We start from the raw sequence: 10,971 nt of genomic DNA on the forward strand, positions 1-10,971 counted from the left end.
CTATTTATTCCACATGGTTAGGATGAAAACTAGAATCATTCTGGTTGATGCACATACAGTTTGATTTTCCTCACATTTCAGCCATGCTTCCAGAGGATACATGCATTTTCAGCTTTACAATTCACACTCAAAATGTGAGATGATAGCTAAGGATTAGGTAATTCTGTTCCCTGAGAATTTAGAAAGCACTGCTGCATAATCTGTCAATTTAATTCCAAAAATGGCCCCAAAAATTGAGAAACAAAACTAATATGTGCAACATATTGAATGTATCACAAAGTTTGCAATGTATTTGGGCAACAAAGGCTCAGGAGGTAGAGTAGGTCATTCATTAAACAGAAGGTCAGTGGTTCAAGTCTTGTATATTCTGAAAGATCCTTGGGCTGAGATTCTAAAACTCAAATGCCGCTGATAAAAAAGAAGAGGGGGAAAGTGCTGCATAATCCACTTCTGTGTGAATGAGTCAGTGTGAAGCTGTAAAGTGTTGACAAGTCTAGAAAAAAGTTCTATATGAGCACAGTGGAGCACAGCAAATCTATCTATCTATCTATCTATCTATCTATCTATCTATCTATCTATCTATCAGTAATACAGTATTTCTGATTGTGGTCACAAAGATAGGTTTGCTTGACAATTGGTCAACAGCCTACTAAAATGTCTGTAGTTTACACCTAATCATGTTGACGTGCTCTTTTGACTTTGTTTTTCTACTACTACTGTAAAGCAAGTAGTTTCATTCCTAGTCAACAGCAACGTATAGCAGAAATGCTAACACTGAAAATGCTGAGAGCAAATTAAATGTGTTGACTCACTAATTGAAAAGGCTGAAGGAAATAAAGAATGAGTGTGTCTCCGTTACTCTTGAAATGCAAATGTACTCTGGTGCCTCTTTGGAGCTTTAAAGTTGAAAACGAAAACAGATTAATTGGAGAGAGGCTGAAGATTGTGCGCACATCTCCTGGGTCTAATAACCACTCAAGAAGGCTCAAACACATTTAGTGTAGGCTCACACAAGATTCCCCTCAATGCATCATTTGGTGCAAGTGATTTGTTGGACTTTGTGGAGGAAAACAAACACAAACACACTCTCTCTCTCTCTCTCTCTCTCTCTGAGCACCTCATTTAGAAAAAACATGCTGAGTCCAGCCTCAGACACATGATACAGGTCCTGCTCCATGATGACATACATCAGCTCTCTCTGCTGCTGTTCCGTGTCGGTGTGTCGGTGTCCACTGCAGCCTCACGTCTCTGTTCCTGGCTCAGAGTGGAGCTGCTGAACTATTCTGAGTTACCACCGGAGACAGGTGTGTGTGCGAGTTCTGCTGTTTCACAAATATTCAACATCTGGTACCTTTTCTATAATCTGGTAATTGATGTGAACATAAACTGAAGCTCCGGCTTGTTTTTATCGAGCTGCATTTCTGCCACATGACTGGATGATAAACTATCATTTCTGTTCTTTCCGTCACAGGAGGGTTGTAATTTAATGTCTACCGCACTGTGGTTTAATGGACCGGGTTTATTTGCTGATAATACACAGTTTGCTGATACAAAGTTATGAAAAAGCAACATGTTAAAGCTGTTGTTTAACAAACCTTTCTTGTGAGGAATGTCAAAGTTTCCAGATTCAACATTAGTATTATTCAGAGCCGAGCCAAGGCATAAGAAAAACAAGTGCATGCTTATTAGCCCTTATTACCCTTTCTTTTCTCTGGCTTTGTTCATTCCGTCTCCGTTTCTGTTATTATATCTTTTATGTGTACAACGTCTTCTTTTCTGTGTTTTGATGTAGCGCTACAGCGCAACATACAGGCTTGGCATATGTACTACAGCATTTTGAGTCGTTTCAGGGGGTTCCATGTGGACGGAGATAAAGAATGTTTTCGTTTCGTGCCGTTTTCGTGAAGATGTGTCCTAAGATTATGACGATGCCAGGCTGATATTGTGATAATGCAAGTTTTGATGATGCAAGCAACACAAACACAACTGTCAATTCACCCAGAAGTAACTAAAGTAACGTACTGCTTTATTATTGCAGTATTATTTATTTATTAAGGCCCCAAAATCCAATTTTGCCTCAGGCTCCATGAAGGCTTGGGCCGGCCCTGACTATATGTGTACATAGAAATATCTCTTAGATCAGTAAGGTAATACAATAACCTGAAAAAAATAGATATTGTTTTTTGTTTAAACTTTCATTTATGATGTAAAAACTGACTTTGTATAAACACCATCTGTGTTTATATCGCTCACCTATTAGTCACACAGTGATTGTTTCGTCACCTGCTTTACTTCTCTTTACTACCAGGAGACAGTACTGTATACCAGGAAAAATGCTTTTTTTTTTTTCTCCTGCTGCTTCATTCTAAAGTTTATGTCACGCTGCGTTTCACAACAGAAGCATTTACAATGGCCAAAACACTCGCTCTGAGGAAAAGTGCAGGTGTCCGTACTGGTGATTTGCTACTATTGGGTCTGTACAACAGCGACCATACAATAATACACCTGGATATGATAGCGCTGCTCTGTTGCCTCTTTGAGGACATTTTTGAGGGTAAAAAACTAGATCTCACTGGACGTCCAGCTTTGACAGTCATGTCTTCTGAAGAACATGCTACAGGGCTTTTCTATGCTGCAGAGTACAGTGTGTTTACTTTCAGTCACAAGACTGAATTGTCATTGTTGCCTCAGATAAGCTGTCTTTTCCCAAGCTTTCTATATATATTATTATTATTATTATTTTTATTATTTTTTAAAAGGCATTTACTTGAAAGCATGTCAAATTCATACATAGCTAGTACACTTGGTAGCTACAAATATTTGGAAAAGGAAATGATGGGGTAGACGGAACAGAGGCTTCCATGGTATGTTGAGCTTCTGAAGAAAGTCCACGCTTCAGGCTGACAGAAAAAAAAAATAACTCGCAACCATGCAGAACGAGTTAAAGAGAAGATCTATCGGAAACGATTTATTTGCTAAGACACATTCAAGTGTGCCCTGAAGCATAAAAACCTAAATACCTCAAAAACATACTGCATATACATACAGTGTATATATATATATATATATTGAACATTTCAAGTCACACTTAACAGTGTGGATATGCATAAGCACGTACAGTACACACACACACACACATTAGTGTAAATGTAGTTCAGCATAACATGAAAATGTATTAGTAAAAAATGTAGAAAGTGTTCCTAAATATATATAAAAAAACATATGCAGATCATTCTACAAACATGATGTGATGTGACATTTCCTTATTTGTTTTTTTTAACATTGTTTCCTGTGGTCATTTCATTAATAACGATGGTAAATATTTCCCTGTACATATTGCTCTGTATTTCTGTTCAGGAACTTATTTTTGGACCGTTTCAGTAGTAATGATATCCTTTACAGCTCCTTAATCATAGAAAAGGTTGTGAGGAGAGTATGTTTGTCTATATGAGGGCTACTCATGATCATGAGAGGAATGTGTGGTTTTGCCTTTGGGAGCGGAAACATCACCCCGTCGCCTGCATCATATGTTGCCACTATATACATTTTGCAAACCACAGATGTGTGAGCTTACATTTCTGAACCAGAATAATACACTTGTGATGCTTTGGGCTGAAATGAGTGTGATGATAACTATTTTCCTGGTGATTAATTTTGTTCAGTTCCAGCACAAAAATCCCAAAAAGCTCCTGTTTAGGAAAAGTTCATGGCCTTTCCTCATAAACATCTTCTTCATGATGGGACTATTATTACATGAAACTACCCACCAACATCTTTTGTCAACTTTTGACATGACATATGACAAAAATGGACAAAACCTCATATTTGAACTGTATTTTTCAACATTTCCCGTGGTTAGCAGAAAAGTAAGATAGCAACCTTTGACTTTCATACACTGGTCAGCCACAACAGTAAAGTCAGTTCTAACACACGGCCAACAAATTTGTAAGCATTCAGGCTGTTGTGTCTGTGTCTACAGCTACAACACCAATGCCACAATGTTTTCCATACTTTTCCACTTAGTCCACTTTGTTTTGGGCAGTGGTAGCAGGTTAGCGCCTGGATATGTCACCACCATTCTACTGCAACATCTGGAGTTAATATACTGTATGACAGCCTCAGAAAACACAAGATGGATGTGATGTCCGGAGTGTTGGACACATCAGGAGAGACAAAAAAAACACACACAAACAATTGTCTTATATAGTGGACAACATGACAAATCCATACTGAGAGGACCACCACAAACTCATCCAGGGTCCCCTCTAATTTATCTATAACAAGAAACATCTGTCTGTCTGTTAATCTCTTAACTGTCCAGCATGTCCATTGAAAGGCTTCAAACTTGACAGTCAACACACACACACAGATGGGGCCAGACAAATTAATTCACCTTCTTGTTATTTTAACAGTTTTTACCATCATAAACTAGTGTCTGAAAAAAAACTAAAATCTGCATAGCCTACAAAAAGAGTACACACATGACCTGGCCCTTTTGTATACCTGTGTATCACATGGACTACGCCACCTGGGCACCAGTGCGTGCAGTGTTTGGAGAAGAAAAGCAATAGATAAATTGCTGAAAGAGAAGACACAATCTGTCATCTGTGTGTTAATAACACTTAGTCGACGTACTTCAAACTTGGCACATAATTTACTGAAGACACCATGTGTGTGCACTGCAGTGCCCATTTGGACGTTGTTTAGATATGATATGATACAGTCTTTTTAATATGCGCTCATCACCTGAGCAGCAATAAAAAAACGAACTTTACATTCAGGAAACATGTTAATGCAAGAAATAATGAACAAAGTTATTACAATAAAACCCATTTACCCATGAAGAAATTATACAAAAGGTGTTAATTAGTAGGTAAGATAATACAAATTCTATTTGTGATGTGCCAGTTGGGAAGGGTAATATACTTGCTTATTGTCTTTTTTCTTCTCTCATTCTTTCTTTTCTCGCTCCACAGATATTAACTGGCTGATCGGCATCCACCTGAGCTCAGTCGATTTAATGCTCTTTATTCATCACTCTTCTTGTATCCTGCCTGAGCTGCAAAATGACTTAGTAAAGAATAATTATAATAATAGTAAGGTGTGTGTGCTGGTGGGGGGGGGGGAAAGGGGGTCCTCTCTATGTTCTCACATTGTTAGAAGAAAATTGCTTTTCCTCTTAATAGGTAAATGAGGTTTTTCTTTTGTTTGCTCCTGTTGGTCATCAGACCTACGTTTGTTTTAGTGATTTCACGAAGAATTTCACATCAACTTTCAGAAAGATAACTTTACCTTTACATTTCTTAACAAACTCTACAGTTGAAACACTTTAAACATGGCACTGACATAGAAATGCAATTTCCACTTTGATTCAATTTGAGTCTGTTTGTTTCTCTGCTTCCTTTTTGTCCACTGCAAGCACCGACAGCGCACCGTATCAGATAATTGAGCACACATTTTTATCGTACAGTAGCATGACTGTGCAGTGCATCAGTATATGACACAAAAACAGAAACACTGTCAGGGGATCAGTTAAATTTAGAGGAGGACCAGATTAGGATTCTCTGGGTCACTGGAAGCCACATGAGTGAGGGGGTAATAGACTGACGTGAAGATGAACAAATGACAATTTAATGATGCTGGTATTTTTCATTATTTAAAAAGAAATATACATATATATATATATGTATATATATATATACATACATATATATATATATATATATATATATATATATATATATACATATATATATATATATATATATATATATATATATACATATATATATATATATATATATCTACATACATATATAGTAATCTTGTACAGGATTCTTGTAAAGGATTTACGGATTTAAGAGCTGCAACTAGCACTTAAAGAGCCAAATACAGCCTGCAAGCAAATATAATGTTCATTTAAGAGATGAAATACTGTCCCATTCATACATCCACAACCCTCTTAACTCAGGAGAAAGGGAAATATTAGTCGTTTGTAATCCCTCTCCTAATCTCAAGAGCATCTGACAGACTGAATATCATGAGGCTGTAATTTTGAGAAAATATACATTTCCAATGCATTCAGTGTCAGAATAAGCCCTGGGATTCATATTTCCTATGAATAATTTTTTACCTTTTACAGACAGATAAGGACATTGTCGCTATCCTGACACAAAGCAGCCTTCAGGAAGCCCATAAAATAACAGTTTTGTGATGGGCATCTGTCAGCTGCAATCACAAACAACAACCATCACATCGTTGACTGCACAGCTAGAGAGAAATAACCTGTGTCCAAAATAACAACAACAACTGTGGCTCATCAGTGTAACTGTGGGGGTAACTGTGCGATGTTGGGTGTAACATGCAGAAAAACATCTACTATCTTGAGGTAAGTTGCTGAGACATATTAGTCTGCACCTTTAAACCTATGTAGGCTACTACTCTACATTAGATACGGGTGAAACCGGATGTCACGCAGCAGGCGCTGTGTAACACACGGGAGAGTCGTAGAAGAGTATGAAGGAGAGAAGAGTGTGTGAATGCTAAATGAGTTGTTGCCGGTTACGGTGCTCATTAAATTCAGTCAAAGCTCTGTAAATCCTCCACAGACATTTTTACAAATGCAGAGATGGGTAAAGTGGACATCAACCAAAAAGATTTCACTGGATTTAAAGAGCCTTGGACACATTTTGGCTGATGTACACAACTCTGTCAGCATGGGCCAGATCCTTAAATTGCATCTTTTATATCACTTTCTAATTCAGGTCATGGAATAATTTGAATTTAATGTTGGTGACAGTTTACAATGTGACACAGACTGTAGATTTCAGTCAAAAAAGGCTAAAAGTCTAATGGCAAGACAAAGGAGCAGCCATATTCTCAGAGGGCACACTTACTGTAGCAGTCAGTGCTGACAGCCCCATGTGTCAGTGTTCCATATTACCACACTGAACTATCCCTTTCATTAGAAGACACATCATCACATCAGAGGCAGAGGAAGAAACTTGTGTTTTACAACCTGCATTTCACAAGGTTTTATGGCAGTTATGCACACAATGGAGGCGACACACATGGAATACGCCCGTTACGTTGAGACCTGTGTCAAACAGAGAAAGTAAAAACACCTACACTGTACCTGAACTTCCATTATTTCCTAGAATAATGCCACATCTGAGGTGATTGTTTGAAGACAGCAGGGGGAAGCTCTGCCTCCTCTGAAATGTCTACTGTTATATTTACATTTCACAACTAAAAGCTTTCTGTCTCAGTCCCATGCAGAGTTTGCGAGTGAAGTCTAGAAACTCGTTGCTATAGCCTTTTTTTTGTTTGTTTGTACATTTATACACTGTTAATAAAAAACACTAGCATTATTATAGCATTTCCTTGTTTCAGTTGTTCATTTGGGGGATGGGAGTGCATAAATAACATAACAATAATAAAAAAGACTGTGCTACATGTATGTAAAATGCTACAATATGAGTGAAATGTTGCATCTCAAACTTTAAAAACACACCTCAAAACTTTCTTTTCAGAACTGCTTTTAATGTATATTTTATATTGAGCTATATTTTTAATGTGTCCATTGCCTGTTTAATATTGTTTGCAAAGTGTATTTGAGCATTGTTAAAAGCACTACATACATACATTTTCCACTTCTTCTTCTTCTCCTCATTACTATTATTACAGTTATTATTGAAAGCTGAAGGATCTGACTAATATGCAGGCTAATCACACTTCCTGATGTGAACAAAAGCTCTGAATAACAAACATGACACATAATAAGAAGCAATGGAGACATTTTCTCAAACCAGTCGACCACTTCCACAGTAATGTTCAATCCTGTCTTGTTTTAACTCCTTAATGTAGCTGACTCAGCCTAATGGACAACATTCAGGTGCACATTACGTATGCTCCTTTTGTACAGTAACAAGGCCACTAACACCGATTAAATAAATGGACAAAGGTGTCCATAACAGCATTAGTTATGTCTGCTCTCCTTCCTGCCTCAAAGGTCTAGTGTGTAAGAATCAGTGATATCTGATGGTACTGATATCACAAACTCCAGTAACTACAGATACCGATACCACAAACTCAAATTACTGATACCGATATCACAGCTCCAGTAACTACGAATACCGATATCACAGCTCCAGTAACTACGAATACCGATATTACAAACGTAAGTAACTACAGATACCGATATCACAAACTCGATTAACTACCGATACCGATATCACAAACTTCACAAACTCAAGTATCTACCGATATCACAAACTCCAGATACCGATATCACAAACTCAGTGAGTAACTACCGACATATCACAAACTTCAGTATCTACCGTATGTATGATATCACAAACTCCAGTAACTACCGATACCGATATCACAAACTTCAGTATCTACCGATACCGATGTCACAAACCGTGTAACTATGAGCCGAGAACCAATGTCTCAAGTAACTACCAATAATGTCACAAAATATACCGATATCACAAACTCCAGTAACTACCAATACCGATGTCACAAACTCAATTATGTACCGATACCGATATCACAAACTCCAGTAACTACCGATACCAATGTCACAAACTCAAGTATGTACCGATACCGATATCACAAACTGGATTGTATTTGATTTTACATTTGTATCTGTCCGATAGTCGATCCCATCGCTATACTTGCTCAATGTATTGAAAGAAAGAAAGTTTAGTTTAAAGACTATGCAGTTTAGATTGTTTTAACAGGGTACACTTCCTGTTTTACACAACGCAGCAGTTCACTATCGTCAGCCTGAGAACATTGTTACATAATGTCTCTGTGGCTTCACAACTAAAATGCTCTCAAATTGCATTGTGGGACCTGTGGGACAGGATAGTGAAAGTCCACTCTGACTTTCACTCGTCTCTTGTGAGTCCACAGTTACATTTTTATAACTATATTTAGTGTTAGTGTCACTGTGGGACACATTCAAGAAAAAATACCTTCCATCTCTTTTTGTTCTTATCCTACAAATATCATGGCTGAACTGGACTGAACTGAAGCCATGCTGAGCATTTTCAAAGTGGATCAAGCGTCATGATGGTGGATCATGTTTGTATTTCCTTTGATTTAACTTTGAGTTACATTTTCTACAAGACAGTGATGATCAAATGTTGGTCTGGTTTGTAAGCTCTATCCACTTGTTTAGCGTGCTCACATGGAGCTGCACTGTGTCCCAATTTTTGTTGAGGTAGAGAGGTAGCCCCTCCAAACAGGGACATATACTTCAAATATTATTATGATTATTATTAGAATATGTAAGACTAACATTAGGTAATTAGCATATTGTATAGCTGCCCTTACCAAAATAACATCAAATATCAGAGTGACATCAACAGTAAAAAAAACAAAGGCGGTTCATTTAATGGTCCAGGCTCCGTACAAGATAAACATGTTTCCACACAGATTTACAAATACCTGATATGAATCCAAAAAAATGGCTTATTCACTATTCAGCTGGCAGCATGCATATTGACAACTGGTTGTGTTTTCTTTACTCACACATGGGTAAGGTACATAGTATTTGGCTAAGAAATATAGCGGCGCATTTTATCTGCACCCTCCAAGAACAACAGCAGCAGCAACAAGCACCTGTTGGGCTCACAGCGAGACTAAATATGTTGCACACATTCTTTAGAGATTATAGTCTATAGATAGACTGTGGAAAGTCCAGGTGTATAATGATCGTGTCTGCAAACAATATACTGGCGACACACTGAGAGACAGTGTGTCGAGGGATAACACAGACTGTTTCTCATGTATAGGTGAAAATTCTTTACTGCGTCTTTAAGGTTTTTGATTATACTAATTGGAGTGCTATATAATTAAGATTTGTACACAGAGCACTCCACTATATGTGCCTCCACTTGTGCTGTATGACTCATGAATGTTTAACGAATCTTCCTGAGAGTGATCCATCCTCCCTCTCTCTCTCTCTCTCTCTCTCCCTCTCTTCGGTGTCAGACACAAGTGAACATGCAGTGACACAATCAGGGGGTGAGTGAATGATTTAGGTTGCTTACTCACTGGAGAACTGGGGTGTGTTTCAGACAGCAAATGGGTTCAGGTTGCCAAAATGTAGCTGCAGTGATTCGATGAAATTCACATATATTAAGCCGTGTGGAATCGAGTGGAACAGTTTGGTTTGGTTTGTGTTTTAGTTAGGAATAATACTAAAATAACCAGCTCCATACCGTTCCATTTTTTGGCACCTTTCCCTTGTGGTACCACAGTTGAATGGTACCGGCGTTTTCTTCCTTTAACCCTTAGAACACAGAGCATTTAGGCTGCTTTCTTACGTTACTACATTATTAAATCCTCTTTTTCAGCACAACCTGATAAAAACATAAGAACACGGAAAAAACACATTTTGTAAAGCCTGAAGATGTGACATATATACACACTCCCCAGCATGTCCATATAAGGACTTGTGTACTATTCCCAATGCAATTTACCAAGGATGCGGCAGTGGCACAGATCGGTGTCGTGTGAGCACTAAGGGTTAATGGCCACAGTCTATTGTTGAGACAAACAGCCACAAACTGAGCTGAGAAAAAAGAGCTGCTGGATGTCCTCCACTTTTGTCTGCTGTGTTGCGTTCAATGTCATCATTTCACTGTTGTCCGAATGTGTCTCGCTGACACAGTTCTCAAGTCTGCTGCATGTCCACCTACACCTGTCAATCAATCACAGTGTCTGTACCTGCCAATACACACAATACTTATCTATTTGTCCTAAAAAGTGACCTTAATTTACAAAATAGACATCATGCATAAAGATTCGAAACATCCCAGACCATTGTATTTTATCTCTCTGTCTGTCTTTCCGTCTTACACTTACTACAGGCATATTTACCATTAAAGTACCATATGAGGCACAGAATATGCAAACCACCCATGTATACGTCATTTAATGGGGCTTTCACAAAGACAA

The sequence above is a fragment of the Solea senegalensis genome, linkage group LG9 (assembly GCF_019176455.1).
Source record: "Solea senegalensis isolate Sse05_10M linkage group LG9, IFAPA_SoseM_1, whole genome shotgun sequence".
NCBI classification, from domain to species: domain Eukaryota; kingdom Metazoa; phylum Chordata; class Actinopteri; order Pleuronectiformes; family Soleidae; genus Solea; species Solea senegalensis.